Source organism: Grampus griseus (genome assembly GCF_964374135.1).
Source record: "Grampus griseus genome assembly, chromosome: 10".
Classification (NCBI taxonomy): Eukaryota; Metazoa; Chordata; class Mammalia; order Artiodactyla; family Delphinidae; genus Grampus; species Grampus griseus.
In genome coordinates, this window is record NC_139004.1 from 75791789 (window position 1) to 75812916 (window position 21128).

The 21128-nt window shown below is 38.4% G+C and overlaps 1 protein-coding gene across 5 annotated transcripts in view; it reads right to left on the minus strand.

Annotated features, from left to right (window-relative positions):
- FHIT (fragile histidine triad diadenosine triphosphatase) overlaps positions 1 to 21128 on the minus strand; it is a 1455268-nt gene that overhangs the window by 1209786 nt on the left and 224354 nt on the right. Inside the window, exon 4 of one of the 5 annotated variants that reach the window (XM_082663607.1) lies at positions 5536 to 5586. The exons of 3 other annotated variants lie outside the window; for them this stretch is intronic. The gene's annotated coding sequence lies outside the window, so the exon portion shown is untranslated. Of the gene's footprint in view, positions 1 to 5535; positions 5589 to 21128 lie in introns of those variants that run through there. One more of the 5 variants, XM_082663606.1, reaches the window with a different exon arrangement.

Consider the following 21128-nt stretch of genomic DNA (forward strand, 5'->3'; position numbering starts at 1 on the left):
CAGATGGCCCACTCTAATTAAAATAGATTGAGGAGGGTTTAATAAAAGAGACCATTTACAAAACTTTGGGTAGTATACACAGAAATGATAAGGAATAGCCAACACTCTGGAGTTATTATCATCCTTAGCTGTAAAAGGAGAAGGGAAAGGAGCAGTGCCCAGAACCTAGAAGGAGAAGGTCTGGTTGGGAGTTAATATTAAGAAGAGATTTAGATAGAGGAACACAGCTAGACCAAGTAAGAGCCATTGGGAGGGATCCAAGGCAACTAATACCCTGACCTCACTCTCCTCCGTTCCTCTGATCTCGTTTGGGTTTCCAACTGGCCAGAAGGCAAAAAATCCACTGATGAAGTCCATATAGATGAGCAGATGGAAGAGAATAGAGTTCCTGATTCCCACTGTTGAGAAAATCAGGAGCTACCAACTGCCTAGGGCGGAGAGTTGCTCTGAAATTTAAATGATATAAGGCATATTATGCAAACAAACACAACCTCAAACATAGCACATGAATGAGAAATGGAAGTTATTAAATATATAATAAGGATTTTCTTCATTATACAATTCAATTTAGCAATTATCTATGCCTCCTATCATTTTCTCTCCACACGAAAGGTACACAGGAAGGGGAGAGAAACCGACATTTCTGGAGTGACTACTACATTTGCAGCACAGTGCTAAGCATTTGGGATATGCCATCTCATCTAACTTTCCCTAGGAACTACAAGATAGGAATTATTTAGCCTATGGGATAGGTGAAGAAACTGAAGCTCAGATACATTAACCATCTTGCTTACAATCAAAATTAGGAACTCAGATCTGTCAAACTCCTAAACCCATGATTTCTCCATTATTATATGTGATGAGTTGTAGATGGGCTACCTGCCCACATGAGAAATATTTTTCATCAAACCGAGGGAAACCAGAGGACAAGCTTGCTAAAGGTAAAACATCCATCTTAGGGTTGCCATTAAGAAACAGTCAATAACTGATAGATATGAGGAAGAAGAGGAGAAGAATGGTGATGATGATGATGATGATGGTGACGACAGTGATGGTGATGGTGACGACTGATGGTGGTGCTGGTGATGATGATAAACACCTCATCTTAACAAAGGGCTAAAGAGCTTCTATAACTGACACCAAGAATTCCTAAAATAGGGTATCAGTATGTAGCTGAAGACTACATTTGACTATTGTTAATATGATAACTATTTGTTAATACTGGTCCCTCAGTCATAAGAAGAAGCTTTTTTCAGAGCAGGCTGTGTGGTATAGCAGCTTGAACCCTTTGAATTTCAGTTTCCCAGTCTGTGAAATGCAGTAATAATATATGTGGTGCCTAGAGCTGATGTGAGGTATGAATGACAGACTGTGTTTAGAGCACCTTGGATCAGGGCCTAGAACACAAAGTCAAGTTAGCCTTTTAATACTGATGGAAGGTTGCTTCAAACACGTGTGGGTTCTTGGCAAGTCTTTCTTTGAGTAAAGGACCTAGAAGTAGAAGTCAACCTCAAGCAACAGTTTTAGGGAAATAGTTTTTCTTTTGTCATTTCAACAAACAACTGAACCAGAGTGTTTTAAAGATTATTCTGCCATGAAAACAGCACTGTCAATGACCACAATAAATGCTAAACAAAGTTCTTCATGAAATTCAACATTTTTCAGGAACCCAAGGCTATAAATATTTTAGGGGTAACTCATGACACTTTGTATTTATGCTATGTGCCATTACCAATTTTTTGTGTACAAAATATCCTTTCTGATGTAAAAAATTGTACGAAAAATCAAAAGAAGCCACCAAAGAAACACCAACTTACTGGAGAAAAAAATTCCTAATTTTTTTCTACAACTGATTGCATTCAAAGAAACACATGCATTTTTAAACAAAATATATACCAAAACTTTCCTCTTTAGATTGAATCTTTCAGGAGTAACTTAGCAAAGTTGAAGCTTTAGTAAAAAATACATGAAATACAGAGTGAATAAAGTCTTTATTTCATCCTCCAGAAAATATCTACTTATAAAATATACACATGGCTAAATTCAGAAACCTACATAGTGGAAAGTTTCATAATTTGATTTGTTATAGTAAGCTATTGATATTTTTGATAGGAAAGAAGAGAGGAAGGGAGATATGAACCTCAGAATGTATCCTCTGCAGTTTAAGATATAAAAGTTTTATTATTTCCATTAAGGTACTTAATATTTAACATCAAATGTTGCTTCTTTCATCTTGCTGTCTTATTAAAAAAGCCTATCAACGAAAAATTAAGTCTCTATATGAAATGGTTCATCCATAGTGATAACAAGTTTGAATTATAACTTAGTCAATGAAAGGTTGTTTGTCTATATTTTATTGCTTTTGCTATTTCTTTAGTAATCATCTTTGCCGTCTGTGCACTGACATTTGCAATAATGTGTTTACATCAGAAAGTTAGGCCCTGTCGTTTGATGTAACAAGAGGCTGTATTTTGTAGCACACAGGCACTTAGCATACCCCACTTCCTCTTTGGCATGTGAGTATAATGGTTTTTTCGTCTGTCATATTTAATTACCTTTATAGGCATTAACAATATATTAGTAAAAATCTGTGGAGGGATATTTGTTTTGTCATATTCTTTTTCTGAGGTGAAAGTCTACTTGATAACTACAACTTCATTTCCCATAAAGCTAAGAAGAAAGTACTATGTGATTTTCATCTCTCTATCAGACCAAGGTCTCTTATTAAAGACTGAATCAGAGAATAAAATTACAATGCACTCTGACTCTGCCACAGAATTTTGTAACTTGAAGGGAACTGTATTCCCGTGTGCATGCAAATACCCTATCCCACTACAGAATGTGTTCTCTACACTTAGCAGAAGTCGCTGATGCTTCACCCAGATCCTGTTTGGGTTTTGGGATCCATTTTACCAATTTGGTAGCCCATTCCTTCTTACGGGTGTTGCTGCCAATCTTCTCCAAAGGACCGCCCTTGAGCGAAAGAGCCCCTTCACCCAGAGGTGCCTGGGAGATGTACCACCATAGCCACCCCCTACCCAGGGCCCATAGCTAATGACTGACTAGTGGAAAGGGGAGCGCTCTGTCTCAAGGCAGGACTGCCCTTGTGGTACGATTCATGCTCCAGAGCGCCTCATGCGATCCGGCTAATCTTATCGGAAACCACATCCTTGGTAGCTTCTTCCCCTGCCCTATCCTAATACTCTCACTCCCCTCCTGGTTTCTCCCAAGAGCTCTCCCTTAATAAATCACCTGCACACCAATCCCTGTCTGAAGACCAGGAACCCAACCTAAGACTCCGTAGAAGCAAACACTGATGAAAAGACAGGCACATAATTGGTCTTCCAGTTTGGGCAGGTAAGCAACAACATCTCAGCCATTTTTAAAGTCCCTGTCTACAGAGCTTTACAAGCCCAAGTTGGTGCTGGGGGGAGAATGTCACATGCCATTATGTAACTGTGTGAAGGGAAGTTCCTAAGATCTACAAACTCACCTCACTGACAGGAGTCACTAACTGATTCCTACTCTGGGGAATGTGGCAGTTGGCAAGGGCTGCCCTTCTTGGCAGATGTCAGGTGGTGTCCTGCATTGCAATTCCCCACTCATTGGGAGAACAAAAGGAGTCTGGGGCTAGTGGAGGGAAAAAATACGACAAGCCGAGCATCAAACTACAAACAGCTCTTTGAAACCTCCCTGATAGAGATGATGGTGTTTGTGCCATACCTATTGAGTTGAATCCAATAATAGAAGGACGGATCACCACTTACTCTGTGCTGTCAGTAATGAAAGCTATCAAAACTAAGCCTGAATGCACCTCACTGTTGCCGTGTAAATCTAACATGGACAGCTTAATGAGGGAGGGACATTACCTTTTCTCACACTCCAATTTTACTCATGAAAGAAATGTGGCCCATACTGGCAATTAACTTGAGAGATTAATTAAATCAACAGCAAGTTCAGTTCCTTCCACAGTGCATTCTGATATCATAGGAAGGGACCAACATGCTGTGGGCACTTAGCACATGTTAAATAATAATTACTAAAATAATCTAATTTGGACTATTTTTTGCAGAAAACTGGTAGCTAACCCACCAGTAAACAAATGCCACAGTCTGATACAGCTACTCAATATTTTACATGGTCTTATTCTAAACTCTATTATTCCTGAAACTCCCAACAAATACTGCACAATAAGTGTGTTTCCTCCCTCAGCAATTTCACTCACTGATAGTATTTACTATATCTTATTGGGCCTCCTGAAGAGTGAGGAGGCAGCCAATCAGACAAAACACAAACTCTGACCCAGCTTAAGAAGTAATAGACAGGATCCCATTGTGTCTTCTTCAAAACAAAGACTGACACTGACATGGGAAGGAAAGAACAACAGGGGTAGAGGCATGACTTTTATTCGGTGTCAGAAAGCCACACGGTGTGCTCTGGTTTGCTTTCTTATGTATTCTCAGAGTCAACTGAGTTCTATTTTTGTGCTTTCTTCTCTGAAATGCTAAAGTGCTTTCCTCGTCTATCTACAGAAAATCTGGTTTTAAGAGGAGTCGTACAAATTTGACCAATTGGCAGAATGGTAATTAAATTCTTGCTTTGGTGAAAGTCAATAAAATTGTTTTAAAATGTTTGCTATAGAATCATGTACCTATAATATAGATCAAATTAATACAATAGAGTTATTATATAGATACCACGTATGAATTACAGTAGTGCCTATTCCCCCTCATCCCCACACAGCTCTCAAATCCACCTACCCAAAAGGTGATTCCCAACAGTCGCATTAGCAAGGACTCCTCTTATTATCATCTGAGAATGGAGTATAAATTTTTAAATATTCTATATATCCAAGATTAATAATCAACTAATTTCCCTTTTGGTGTTATTAAGGAAGGTATATGTTCTGTTGAAACTTCTGATCAACAAATCAACATTAGGACACAGAATTAACATAATCCTTGGGAAAAATAGGAAAAGGTAACATTTGGGTACCTTCTTCACAGTCAGTGTGGTTACTCATACACTTTAGGAAATAATGAAATGAGTGTGAAGATCTCCTTTCTAGACAGGGAACTCTATGACAAGGTGATGTCCTAGACCTACCCTAATAGGTATAAGTGAAGAAAATTTATATTAACAATCTTTTAAACTGCAAGAAGCTTTATCTACCCAAGTGGCACCTTGGAACTAGAAAGAGATGGTAATTAACATCAAGTCCCAATGTTCTAATATAATCATATCACCTGAAACACAGTATCTCCAGGCATATCTTCAACTATTATAAAAAATGTCTACACTATTAATACACTTCTTGACCACCACAGACTGAATGTTTGTGTCCCTCCCTAAATTCATATGTTGAAATCCTAACTCCATTGTGATGGTATTAGAAGGTGGGGCCTCTGGTAGGTGATTAGATCACATAATGGGATTAATGCTCTTATAAAAGAGACCCCAAGAACTCTCTTGCCCCTTCCATCATGCAAGGACACAGTGACAAGATGGGCTATGAACCAGGAAAAAGGCTCTCACCAGACAATGAATCTGCCAGCGTCTTGATCTTGGAGTTCCCAGCCTCTAGAACTAAAAGAAATAAATTTCTGCTGTTCAAGCCACCCATGGTATTTTTGTTATAACAGCACAAAGAGACTAAGACAATGACAGAGTGTTCCTACAATTGATGACAAAAAAAAGTATAAGGAAAACAAATGACTAAATTTATCAGATTTGGAGTGGTCTTAAATTTGCATCAAAATGAAAATATTGAATTCAACTGATCCAAAATTAGTCCACATTTTTCATTCAGGCTATTATTTTAGACCTACTACTAATAATAATGTCTAACATTACTAAGCTCTTACAAAGTGCTTTATGTGCATTCAATCATTTATTTGACTCAACAACCCTATGTAAGAAGTACTATTATCATCCCACTTTACAGATGAAGAAACTAAAGTTTACTTAAGTATCATGCATAGCTATACGGCATCTGTGTTTACCTGCTCCTTGGTCAATCTGGACCAAATGACTGGGATGGAGGAGGGGGTAGGGAGAGGTAGTGGGGGTGTGAAGTTTGATATTTTGTTCTAATGGTCAAGGAAAACACTGTGAAATGTCTGAACAATAACTTGTCCCAAGACCACAAGCTTACCTTCAGTACTGCGAATACTGTAAGAGATATATCTAAAGTTCTTTCTGATATTTCTTATATCACCAGTTTAATTGCATATAATACAATTAATTGGATGTAAGATCTATTTGAATATTTCTCACTGTAGCAGAATTATATAAGGAGAGTTAAATAATATAGGGAGCTGATAGTTCTGTTTAACAGAAAGTAAAAGTTGGGAAAAATATAATCTCAATGATTCCACTGAAGTGGGGGTGGAGTCAAGATGGCGTACTAGGAGGACACAGAATTCGCGTCTTCGCACAACTAGGACACCTACCAGGCACCAGTGGGGGTCCATGGATACCTAAGGGGATGGGAGGAACCCCCAGCAACCAGGCAGGACATGGGGCATGGGGGGAGTGAAGGGGGAGGAGAAGTGGAGGCAGGTCAGGACTGGCGCCCCTGAGGGACAGCTGAGGGAGGGGAAGGGATCCCATGCCCGAAGGGGGATATTGGGGAACCAATGGGAGGGCAGAGGATCAAAACAGAGAGTGGCCAGGTTTCCCCTGCCCACTTGGGCCCCTAGGAACATGGTGAGATCCCAGGCCTAATCCTCTGCCCACTGAGGCCCCCTCCAGCCATGCGGATCCTGAGACAGTGGGAGGGAGGAAACGGGGAGCAAAAGTAACAGCCAGACATCTGGGACGGCACCCCTGAGGGGTGGCTTGCAGAGGGAAGGAGTTCCTACACCCAGCAGGACCCACTCACGGTTAGGGGTCCAGCAGACATGGGGGAAACCCTGGGGGAGTTGGTGGGGAGGGGTGCAAAGGAACAGAAGGGAACATGGCCAGTGCTCTCCCTGTCCACTTAGGCACTGGGGAGCCGGCTGGACTCCCAGGCATAATCCTCTGCCCTCAGAGTCTCCTTGCTGCTGGGCATAACCCAAGCCCCGCCCCTACACCCCCACCCAGGGCCCTACCTCTACACTCGGAGAACCCCTCCAATGCACTGGGCCTAAAACCCACCCACACACCCTTCCTCAGGGCCCTAACTCCAAACTCCAGAACCCCACACTCCAGAGGCCCTCCTTCCTAGTGCTGCCTCTCCCCTTCAGCACAGGTCCTAAGCAGAGGCCCCACCCCATGCTTGAAGGTAACCCTGCCAAGGCCCCGCCCCCAGGGCCTTTTCTGGCTAGTGGGTCCTGAGCCTAGGTTCCTGCCAATGCTCGAACGTAACCCCCCCCCACCCGCATAGGTCACCCCACCCTAAACCCCACCCCTGCCTCAGTTCCACCCCCACCTAAACTCCACTGCCATAGCCAAGACTTTTAGTTTCTTTTCTCCTCTATTAGATTGGAGTTCTGTTTTACCTTGTTGACTCATTGTTGTTGAGTCTTTTATATTTTTATTTTTCCTAGTAAATCTTTTATTTTTTGAATTTTACTTTATTCTTTAGACTTTCTTATTATTCTCTCCTTTTGGCTTGTCCCCCCCCCCACTTTATTTTCTCTGTTGTGGTTTTATTTTACCTTGTTAAAGTTATTTCAATTATAGTTTTATTTTTCCTAATGTATTTTTTATCTTTCTAATTTTATTTTGTTTTTCCTTCTTTAATATTACACTGTTCCCTTTTTTCTTTCTTTCTTTGTTGTTTTTACAGCGCCATGAAGCTTGCAGGATGTTGGTTCCCAGGCCGGAGATTGGGCCTGAGCTCCTGTGGTGGGAGCTCCAAACCCAAACTGCTGGACTAACAGAGAACCTCAGACCCCAGGGAATATTAATTAGAGTGAGGCCTCCAAGAGGTCCTCATCTCAGCACCAACACCCGGTTCTATCCAACTGCCTGCAAACTCCAGTACTGAATTTCTCAGTTCAAAAAACCAGTAACACAGGAATACAGAACCACACATCAAAATAAAAAAAGAAATGACAATAAAATATGTTACAGACGAGGAAACAAGGTAAAAACCTACAAGACCAAATAAATGAAGATGAAATAGGCAACCTACATGAAAAAGAATTCAAAGTAATGATAGTAAAGATGATCCAAAATCTCAGAAACAGAATGGAGAAAATGCAAGAAATATTTAACAAGGATCTAGAAGAACTAAAGAGCAAACAAACAGTGATGAACAACACAATTACTGAAATTAAAAAAACTCTAGAAGGAATCAATACCAGAATAACTGAGGCAGAAGAAAGGATAAGTGAGCTGGAAGATAAAATGGTGGAAATAACTGCCAGGGAGCAGAATAAAGAAAAAAGAATGAAAAGAATTGAGGACAGTCTCAGAGACCTCTGGGGCAACACTAAATGCACCAACATTGGAATTATAGGGGTCCCAGAAGAAGAAGAGAAAAGGAAAGGGTCTGAGAAAATATTTGAAGAGATTATAGTTGAAAACTTCCGTAACGTGGGAAAGGAAATAGTCAATCTAGCCCAGGAAGCACAGAGAGTACCATACAGGATAAACCCAAAGAGAAGCATGCCAAGACACATATTATTCAAACTATCAAAAATTAAATACAAAGAAAAAATATTAAAAGCAGCAAGGGAAAAGCAACAAATAACATACAAGGGAATTCCCATAAGGTTACCAGCTGATCTTTCAGCAGAAACTCTGCAAGCCAGAAGGGAGTGGCAGGACATATTTAAAGTGATGAAAGGGAAAAACCTACAACCAAGATTACTCTACCCAGCAAGGATCTCATTCAGATTCAAAGTAGAAATTAAAACTTTTACAGACAAGCAAAAGTTAAGAGAATTCAGCACCACCAAACCAGCTTTACAAAAATACTAAAGGAATGTCTCTACGCAAGAAACACGAGAGAAGGAAAAGACCTACAAAAACAAACCCAAAACAATTAAGAAAATGGTAATAGGACCATACATATCGATAATTACCTTAAATGTTAATGGATTAAATGCTCCAACCAAAAGACACAGACTGGCTGAATGGATACAAAAACAAGACCCATATATATGCTGTCTGCAAGAGACCCACTTCAGATCTGGGACACATACATACTGAAAGTGAGGGGATGGAAAAACATATTCCATGCAAATGCAAATCAAAAAAAAGTTAGAGTAGCAATTCTCATATCAGACAAAATGGACTTTAAAATAAAGACTATTACAAGACAAAAAGAAGGACACTACATAATGATCAAGGGATCAATCCAAGAAGAAGATATAACAATTGTAAATATTTATGCACCCAAAATAGGAGCACCTCAATACATAAGGCAAATGCTAACAGTCATAAAAGGGGAAATCGACAGTAACACAATCATAGTAGGGGACTTTAACACCCCACTTTCACCAATGGACAGATAATCCAAAATGAAAATAAATAAGGAAACACAAGCTTTAAATGACACATCAAACAAGATGGACTTAATTTATATTTATAGGCCATTCCATCCAAAAACAACAGAATACACTTTCTTCTCAAGTGCTCATGGAACATTCTCCAGGACAGACCATATCTTAGGTCACATATCAAGCACTGGTGAATTTAAGAAAATTGAAATCGTACCAAGTATCTCTTCCAACCACAATGCTATGAGACTAGATATCAATTACAGGAAAAAAATCTAAAAAATACAAACACATGAAAGCTAAACAATACAGTACTAAATAACCAAGAGATCACTGAAGAAATCAAAGAGGAAATCAAAAAATACCTAGAAACAAATGACAATGAAAACCCGATGACCCAAAACCCATGGGATACAGCAAAAGCAGTTCTAAGAGGGAAGTTTATAGCAATACAATCCTACCTCAAGAAACAAGAAACATCTCAAATACAGAACCTAACCTTAAACCTAAAGCAATAAGAGAAAGATGAACAACAACAACAACAAAAAACAAAGTTAGCGGAAGGAAAGAAATCATAAAGATCAGACCAGAAATAAATGAAAAAGAAAGGAAGGAAACAATGACAAAGATCAATAAATCTAAAAGCTGGTTCATTGAGAAGATAAACAAAATTTTTAAACCATTAGCCAAGTCATCAAGAAAACAAGGGAGAACACTCAAATCAACAGAATTAGAAGTGCAAAAGAAGTAACAACTGACACTGCAGAAATACAAAGGATCATAAGAGATTCCTACAAGCAACTATATGCCAATAAAAAGGACAAGCTGGAAGAAATGGACAAATTCTTAGAAAAGCACAACCTTCCGAGACTGAACCAGGAAGAAATAGAAAATATAAACAGACCAATCACAAGCACTGAAATTGAGATGGTGATCAAAAGTCTTGCAACAAACAAAAGGCAGGACCAGATGGCTCCACAGGCGAATTCTATCAAACACTTAGAGAAGAGCTAACAACTATCCTTCTCAAACTCTTCCAAAATATAGCAGAGGGAGGAACACTCCCAAACTCATTCTACGAGGCCACCATCGCCCTGATACCAAAACCAGACAAATGTGTCACAAAAAGAGAAAACTACAGGCCAATATCTCTGATGAACATAGACGCAAAACTCCTCAACAAAATACTAGCAAACAGAACCCAACAGCACATTAAAAGGATCATACACAACGATCAAGGGGATCATTACCTCTTAATCGTTACCCCAGCAATGCAAGGATTCTTCAATATACGCAAATCAATCAATGTGATACACCATATTAACAAACTAAAGGATAAAAACCATATGATCATCTCAATAGATGCAGAAAAAGCTTTCGACAAAATTCAACATCCATTTATGATAAAAACTCTCCAGAAAGTAGACATAGAGGGAACCGACCTCAACATAATAAAGGCCATACATATATGACAAACCCACAGCCCACATCATTCTCAATGGTGAAAAACTGAAACCCTTTCCTCTAAGATCAGGAAGAAGACAAAGTTGCTCACTCTCACCACTATTATTCAACATAGTTTTGGAAGTTTTAGCCACAGCAATCAAAGAAGAAAAAGAAATAAAAGGAATCTAAATCGGAAAAGAAGAAGTAAAACTGACACTGTTTGCAGATGATGTGATACTATACATAAAGAATCCTAATGATGCTACCAGAAAACTACTAGGGCTAATCAATGAATTTGGCAGAGTAGCAAGATCCAAATTAATGCACAGAAATCTCTTGCATTCCTATACACTAATGATGAAAAATCTGAAAGAGAAATTAAGGAAACACTCCCATTTACCACTGCACCAAAAAGAATAAAATACCTAGGAATAAACCTACCAAAGGAGACTAAAGACCTGTATGCAGAAAACTATAAGACACTGATGAAAGAAATTAAAGATGATACAGGTGGAGAGATATACCATGTTCTTGGATTGGAATACTCAACATTGTGAAAATGACTGTACTACCCAAAGCAATCTACAGATTCAATGCAATCCCTAACAAAATACCAATGGCATTTTTCACAGAACTAGGACAGAAAATTTCACAATTTGTATGCAAACACAAAGGACCCTAAATAGCCAAAGCAATCTTGAGAAAGAAAAACGGAGCTGGAGGAATCAGGCTCCTATACTTCAGACTGTACTACAAAGCTATAGTAATCAAGACAGTATGGTACTGGCACAAAAATAGAAATATAGATCAATGGAACAGGATAGAAAGCCCAAGGATAAACCCATGCACTTATGGTCACCTTATCTTTGATAAAGAAGGCAAGAGTATACAATGGAGAAAAGAGAGCCTCTTCAATAAGTGGTGCTGGGTAAACTGGACAGCTACATGTAAAGGAATGAAATGAGAACACTTCCTAACACCATACACAAAAATAAACTCAAAATGGATTAAAGACCTAAATGTAAGGCCAGACACTATCAAACTCTTAGAGGAAAACATAGGCAGAACACTCTGTGACATAAATCACAGCAAGATCCTCTTTGACCCACCTGCTAGAGAAATGGAAATAAAAACAAAAATAAACAAATGGGACCTAATGAAACTTCAAAGCTTTTGCACAGCAAAGGAAACCATAAACAAGACGAAAAGATAACCCTCATAATGGGAGAAAATATTTGCAAATGAATCATCGGACAAAGGATTAATCTCCAAAATATACAAGCAGCTCACATACCTCAATATCAAAAAAACAAACAACCCAATCCAAAAATGGACAGAACACCTAAAGAGACATTTCTCCAAAGAAGATATACAGATTGCCAACAAACACATGAAAAGATGCTCAACATCACGAATCATTAGAGAAATGCAAATCAAAACCACAATGAGGTGTCACCTCACACCAGTCCGAATGGCCATCATCAAAAAATCTACAAACAATAAATGCTGGAGAGGGTGTGGAGAAAAGGGAACCCTCTTGCACTGTTGGTGGGAATGTAAATTGATACAGTCACTATGGAGAACAGCATGGAGGTTCCTTAAGAAACTAAAAATAGAACTATCATATGACCCAGCAATCCCACTACTGGGCATATACCCTGAGAAAACCATAATTCAGAAAGCGTCATGTACCACAATATTCGTTGCAGCACTATTTACAATAGTCAGGACAAGGAAGCAACCTATGCATCCATTGACAGATGAATGGATAAAGAAGATGTGGCACATATATACAATAGAATATTACTCAGCCATAAAAGGAAACAAAATTGAGTTATTTGTAGTGAGGTGGATGGACCTAGAGTCTGTCATACAGAGTGAAGTAAGTCAGAAAGAGAAAAACAAATAATGTATGCTAACACATATATATGGAATCTAAAAAAAAAAAAAATGGTTCTGATGAACCTAGGGGCAGGACAGAAATAAAGGCACAAAAGCAGAGAATGGACTTGAGGACACAGGGAGGGGGAAGGATAAGCTGGGACGAAGTGAGAGAGTAACATTGACATATATACACTATCAAATGTAAAATAGATAGCTAGTGGGAATCAGCTGCATAGCACAGGGAGATCAGTTCGGTGCTTTGCAACCACCTAGAGGGGTGGGATAAGGAGGGTGGGAGGGAGACGCAAGAGGGAGGGGATATAGGGATATGCGTATGCAAACAGCTGATTCACTTTGTTATACGGCAGAAACTAACACAACGTTGTAAAGCAATTATACTCCAATAAAGATGTTAAATAATAACAATTCCACTGAACTCTTAGTACATGTAAGAGTAATACATTACTGGAAAAATAAAATAATTTAAATTCACATTCTCCAATATGAAGAATTTCTGTTTTATTTAGGTAAGCTTCTGAAACTTCCTTTCTCTCTGCAAGGTAGAAATTTTGAAGTTAAAGGCTATGAGCAATTACATACACTGGCTTATTTATCAGTTCTTAAATTTAGATTATAGAAGGTTTCTTGTGTTAGCTAAAGAATCGTCTAAATTCTTCACAAACATGATTATAGAATCCCAGAAAACTGATCCTGAAGAAATTCCTGTTTGTGACAATTCATAAAATATTTCAGCATGAGATCTAGGAGCAAGAGACATGAATTGCAAGGATTTACCACTTTTGATATTAAAGGGTTTCACATTTACTTTTAGCTTACTCATGTCGCATGGAAATTGATCTGAAATGCCATTTTAGGCAGATATTTGTCCTCATCATTAAACTTTTCTTGATGAATCCAGATCATCAATATGAATTATTTAATTATTGAAATCCTCAGAACATATGAAGGGAGTTAAAACTAATCATCAATATACCAAATAGCCCTAGGCTGTTAGGTATCTTCATTCCTCTGATTTTTTACAGACTCTGTAATAGTGGTCCTCTAGCTAAAGTTCACAGAATCAGTTATTTTTACAAGACTCAATTACCAGAAGCTCAACTTCTTTCCTAAAATTGATCTGTCTGAGAATGCACTTCTCAGACAAGGAATCATGGGGATGACAATTTCTGTTTAAAGACCTTGTCTTTTCATCTGAAAGCCACTGTCAAAGAAGACATTGCTCCTGAGAAAAAGTCCCATAAGATGCCATCAAAAAGGGACTCAATAAGAAATACAACAGAGGGGGGTACCTTATTTCACCAGCGGCAGAATCATTTCAAGCCTCCTCCTTACTGTGTCTAGAAATTCATTCTGGACTGAGAATTCAGAACTGAAAAGATAAGTCATTCAGAAGTTCATGAGAAAACTTATGTGAATACAAAATTCAACCTTAAAGAAAGAAAACCTGACCTAGCTGATTGAGTCAACAAATAAGTTTCTCAAAATAGTTTAGATAGGTAGACATTTTTCATAAGCTTAATGAGCTAAATCAGCAGCTTCACGGTTCCGGTAAAATATATTTAAAGCATGTGACCAGATAAAAGCATTTTGTCCAAATAAAAATCATTTCTGCCAAGCTGTATTGAGTTTTGGAATATTTTTATTTTCCCCAAGTCTGAGTGTATCAAGATGAACATGGTGCCTCTAAGAGAAAGAGCAACAAGTATAATCAATGGGTATTTGAGAGGCTTTGGTAAGTCTTTGGTGTACTTCCCAGAAACACAGAAAGTTAACATCTCAAATGACTGATTAACAAATACTTTTGCAAGTCAGTCTTTCCTTTCAACAAAATTGAAGGACAACTAATTGAGGTGTCAGAGGATGAATCATGAACAATAATTTGATGAGAAATCATTGTGTGATTTTGGGCATAAAACTAGTAAGGAATTTTTTTAAATTCAACGATAAAAATAATCTCTCCAATCTCATCTACTTATTTGTGTGAGAAAGATTTCTCAATGTTTACATCCAGAAATATGAAAAACTGGCATTGTGATAAATCCTATCTTGTTCCAGAAATAAATAATATTTGACTTCATACAAAACTAGTTTTAAAAAAAATGTCCATCTCATTAACAGATGAAGTTCCAATAAATTTAACTTTTATATTTAGTGATTATTTATCAATATTTAATATTATTCGTGGTTTTGGTCAATCTGTGCTAATAACAACGGTAATAAAAACTCAATCCAGATGTCATTTTTGAAATTTAGAGGATTATGGACTCAGGAAGTTATATTTATTTTAAGGTTCTGAGACTATACAATGATCAATAAAAACGTTTATGCATATTTCATTGATAAAATTCTGTAAGGTAAGTAAATAAAAACATGAATTAAAAGAGAAAAAGTATCGGTGTACAGTTTTCAGAAAGAACTTGCTTTTATATTTTTAAATAGACGATGGTGAGAATCAAATTATAATAGTATTATAGGATCTAAATGGGTACACTTTAAAATGATTTAGACTTTTAATTTTAAAATCCCAACATTTACAATACACCAGAAATTATGTTCTTGGTAATTCTTTAAACTTATGATGAAAATTTTGAGGTCTATAATTATTCCAAAAATCTTTCAAGGTGTAGGGAACAAAGAAATTGGAGCTTTCTGCTTTATTTCTTCTGCCTTCTTATTTCTGGAATTAGAAAGTGTGCTTTCCTGGCCCTACTTTAACATTTGCTCTTTGATCCACTGTTCCCTTAGAAATTGAGGTCTCCAAGTCACAGAACTGTGGACATGATGAATTGCCCAAACAAATACGATACTAATTATTTGCTTTACCATACGACTCATTACAAGCTTCTTTTAAATAACAATCTCCTCTAGCGCTTCTGAAATATGGCTCCATGATTATAAAAATTCATCACTGAATTCTATTTACAGGCTCTTCACTTTTTAAGTCCAAAATACAAATGTGATGCTTTGATCCTGTAGCAGATTTTCAAGAATAATCCCTTATTAAGTGTCTTCACAAATATGTTATTGAGTTCAGCATGGCAACAAAAAGAAAACAGAAGAGAAGGGAGAAAGAAAAAAGAGGAGGTGAAAATGGTACGATGATATCACAGAAGGAGGTGGGCAACTTTAAGCAATCAGGCCTTTTCAAACATGGCATCGCCAAATTTTATCACTAATTCATAACAGGATTAAAACACAAATCACGTTTTATCTGAGAACACAGATAAGTATTGGTTTCATATAGTTCTTCTCCCTATAACCAGATTTCTTTCCTGGTTTCCTCTTGGAGACAAGAAACTCCTAATGAAACAGGGGATAAGTATTTCTTGAGGTCTGATGATCCTTACAAGCCCCTTGACCTCTCTATGGAACTCCATTTTCTTATCTATAAAATGAGAAGGTAGCTCTCAACCAATAATTTGAGGAGGGGAAGGAAAGGGGGCAAGGAGGGCAGACGAGAAGGTCCATGTTTCAAGGGACGAAATTTTTTGACAGAATACCCACATCTAGCCCAACCAGATTCTGACTCAAGCTGCATCACTACCCTACACCCCTGTCAACATCGAGAACTCCTGCTATGGGGATTTGTGTTCTTTCCTTCAAAATGAACAAAAGGCTGCCATCACAGTGCATAATTTTAAGGTCCCTGCAGTAAAGAGATTCCATATTCTTCAGCTACAACTAGAAAACAGTGATATTCATTTGTTTCTGTTCTCCTATGTCCTTTGTTTCTGGCAAGGATCACTATTTACTCCTTGTAGCCTAGAAGAGGATGAAGTATGTGCCTAGGAGGAGAAGGGGGATAAAAGATGTAGGTGGGGACATGTTTTCAGCCGCCATGAGGCTCAAGAGCTACATTAATCTGTAGTTCTATGCTTTCATGACTTCACAACTCTCCCAGCTTAAAAAAAAAAAAATTATTAGGAATTTTAAAAGATCCCCTTTTCTCTCATCTTGAAGCCTGTTAAAACATATTTGTAAAAAGGAGGTACAAAAGAAGAGGCTGCCAGATAAGGTACTTTTTCTAAATCAAAGGAGCTCCCAGACAAAGTGGGGCCTGACTTGGTGGTCAGCTGTCAGAGTGAAATTTAATTTAGCAGTAACAATAGACAAAGTATGTCAGACTAAGTGCTTGATCAAGAAACTGAAAATTTTTCAATAAAACAGCCTTGATGTCAGTTAAAGCAGAAACCCCAGGTAAAGAATGACTATGCTGAAAATAAATTAAGAAAACATCCCACAGACTTGAGAATAAAAATTCTTTTTTATCCTCCCAACTCACCTTACTCTATGTAAAGTTCAGAGGTTCTTGATTTCAGGAGGTTTCCCAGCCATAATGATGGGCTGGTGAAGACGTTTGTGTCCCTGGATCTAGTGATTATTGTCATGGCTCTGAAGGCCAGAGTCACTCCTATTTAGAAAATCTCTTATATCCTTTTAGATTATGCTTGATTTCTTTTTTTAAAAAATAAATTTAGTTATTTATTTGTTTATTTGGGGCTGTGTTGGGTCTTCTCATTGCAGTGGTTTCTCTTGTTGTAAGCACAGGCTCTAGGCACACGGGCTTCAGTAGTTGTGGCACACGGGCTTAGCTGCTCCGCAGCATGTGGGATCTTCCCGGACCAGGGCTCGAACCCATGTCCCCTGCATTGGCAGGCGGACTAGTAACCACTGCGCCACCAGGGAAGGCTTATGCTTGATCTCTTTTCATCTAATTAATTACATCTCAGGAACCAAGAAGTAATTACATTAAGAACTTGGAGGCATGCCTTCAGAAATGTCACTATGGCTTTCTGTTTGTTTGCTTTAAAGCAAACCGGCACTCTGGAACTTAGTTCAGATTAGCAATTTTGTGCTTTCAGTTAGATACAGTGCAATGGTTCTACTCCTGGTTGCTAGAATAAGAAAGCAGGTGAAAGACATATAGTAATGTGGTTCAATCTCCCCTTCCCTCTCTCTGTTTTTCTCTCTGTCTCTCTCTCCTTTGTATTCTACTTCAGTATAGTGATTTGAGGCCTCTGGGTTTGAGCTGGGAGCATAGAAACTATTGGCAAACATTTACTTGTTTACCTGAGGGTCAAGTGGGATGAAAAGCAGAACAGGAAGACAGAACTTTCCAAGGACTGGCACTGGTCAAAGCACAGAGAAACGATATGGATCTTCAAAGGGACATTTTTTTCTTTTTCTTTCTTTTTAAAAACTGTTGTCAGTCTAATAAGTGTTGAAGACTATTTGCTAAGCTGTCCAAAGACATAATGATGCTGAGACTGCTCCTTCCCTTGTCTACTCTCAAAGGCCCCTGGGAACATCTGCAACATGCGCACAGGCCTCTTCCAAACAAAAGGAAGGAGGTCCAAAGAGAATGTGCTCTCAAAAAAGCTGTAAACGCATTTAAAGAATTCTGTGAAAGCTCATCAGCTACCTGATTTCCTAGGCAGAGCCTCTTATTACCTTAACCATGATTTAAGACGGGAGCATGTGGGTAGAATAAAGACAGAGGGATGAGAAGTGGAGGAAAAGGAAAGGTGATGAATGATTAATGAAAATCTAGTGATGAATGGAACAAAGATGTTAAAAAGTAATAAAGCATTCATCCCTAGGGTGGAAAACAGGACAAAACAGGACAAAACAAATATGAGTACTAAATTGCCAAAACAGTAAAATAAGAGAGTAGAACAAACAAACAGAGTAGGACAAAGAACTGCCCATTTCAGTATAAGCATTGTTGAAAGGACACAGGGGATTTGGGAACTTAGCATTTACGAGTTATTTGCTTAAACAAAAATAAATTTATGTTGCCTGATTTCCTAAAAGTTACTTACTGATAATGGGCCATTTATGGATAAGAGCCTGCAGCCACCCAGGTATATACGGAAGCCAGACTTTGTGTCTGTTCAACTTTTGTTTCTTTGCGAAATCTGATTCACAGCATTAGAGTGCAGGAGAACCCTCAGTTGCATGGCTCCATCACTAATGAAATGAGCTCCTGGCTTTTCAGAGCAACCATAGGGTATACACTGGGCTCCCAGAGGAGCACTCTGTGTATGAATTACCTATGTGTGTGCACAACCTAAGGGAAAACTCATATGAGGCACAGAGGAAATTTATAAACACAAGCTGCACATTGATAGGAATACAGAAACATACCACAAAGGGGTATAGACACCCAGGTTTTTCCCAAAAGCTGACCTGTACACATGCAAGGGCAAGATACCACAAAACAAGCCCTATGGCAAGACAAGCAATGAGAACAACTGAAAATAATAATGTGTGTGTGATTTACTTATTTTGAATGTTAGTTGAAGGAAAACAAGTTTAACTGGAAGATGAGCTGAGCTCATAAAAACAGTTATGGAGATTATTCAGAAAACTTCTGGACACATGCAAGAACCATGAAGGATGGCAACACATGTTTTGAAAAAATTAGGCCTCATTTCGCATGACAGTTTTGTTTTCTACTTTTCTCTGAATCAGGTGTATCACTCATACAACTTGCACTCCCATCTCCCATGATTAGGGACACAGCTGGGCTCACATAAGATTCCCTGAAGACAAGGTTCCAAGATTCATTTGTCACTTTGGTATCCAATGTGCTCCACAGCTTTCTATGAACTGATCAAATGAATGAGTAAATGAACAAATGAATGATTTGCTGAAATAATATTGTGAAGAATTTTGTAACAGAGGGGCATCATCTTCTACAAAGGCATTGATTTATTCTATAATATCTCTCAGAATCGCAAGACTAATCAGCAGATATTGAAAAGGAACACCTGCCTCAGGCAGAAGTGACTTTAAAAAAAAAGTCCTGCCACAAAACATTGAAAACGATGGTAACAAAGCATATTTCAAAGTTGGGCAGTCTACCAAAAAGGGAAAAAGAAGATACAGGAGGAGGTAAAGACTTAGCCCTGGCGGAATCAAGATAGCGTACTAGAAGGACGTGGAATTCATGTCTCCTCACAATTAGGGCACCAACCACACACCCGTGAGGGACCACAGACACCTAAGGGCATGGGAGGAAAACCCAGTGACCGGCTTGCGGGATCCTGGTTCCCAGGCTGGAGGTTAGGCCCAAGCTCCTGTGGTGGGAGCTCCCAAGTCCAAACCGCTGGACAACAGAGAACCTCAGACCCCAGGGAATACCAATCGGAGTGAGGCCTCCCGGAGGTCCTCATCTCAGCACCAAGACCCAGCTGTATCCAACCACCTGCAAAGTCCAGTGCTGGACGACTCAGGCTAAACAACCAGTAAGACAGGAATACAGCACCACCCATCAAAAAAATAAATAAATAAATGAAACGACAAAAAAAAAAGTTAGAGACAAAGGAGCAAGGTAAAAACCTACAAGACCAAATAAATGAAGATGAAATAGGCAACCTACCTGAAAAAGAATTCAGAGTAATGATAGCAAAGATGATCCAAAATTTCGGAAACAGAATGGAGAAAATGCAAGAAACATTTAACAAGGATCTAGAAGAACTAAAGAGCAAACAAACAGTGATGAACAACACAATTACTGAAATTAAAAAAACTCTAGAAGGAATCAATACCAGAATAACTGAGGCAGAAGAAAGGATAAGTGAGCTGGAAGATAAAATGGTGGAAATAACTGCCAGGGAGCAGAATAAAGAAAAAAGAATGAAAAGAATTGAGGACAGTCTCAGAGACCTCTGGGGCAACACTAAATGCACCAACATTGGAATTATAGGGGTCCCAGAAGAAGAAGAGAAAAGGAAAGGGTCTGAGAAAATATTTGAAGAGATTATAGTTGAAAACTTCCGTAACGTGGGAAAGGAAATAGTCAATCTAGCCCAGGAAGCACAGAGAGTACCATACAGGATAAACCCAAAGAGAAGCATGCCAAGACACATATTATTCAAACTATCAAAAATTAAATACAAAGAAAAAATATTAAAAGCAGCAAGGGAAAAGCAACAAATAACATACAAGGGAATTCCCATAAGGTTACCAGCTGATCTTTCAGCAGAAACTCTGCAAGCCAGAAGGGAGTGGCAGGACATATTTAAAGTGATGAAAGGGAAAAACCTACAACCAAGATTACTCTACCCAGCAAGGATCTCATTCAGATTCAAAGTAGAAATTAAAACTTTTACAGACAAGCAAAAGTTAAGAGAATTCAGCACCACCAAACCAGCTTTACAAAAATACTAAAGGAATGTCTCTACGCAAGAAACACGAGAGAAGGAAAAGACCTACAAAAACAAACCCAAAACAATTAAGAAAATGGTAATAGGACCATACATATCGATAATTACCTTAAATGTTAATGGATTAAATGCTCCAACCAAAAGACACAGACTGGCTGAATGGATACAAAAA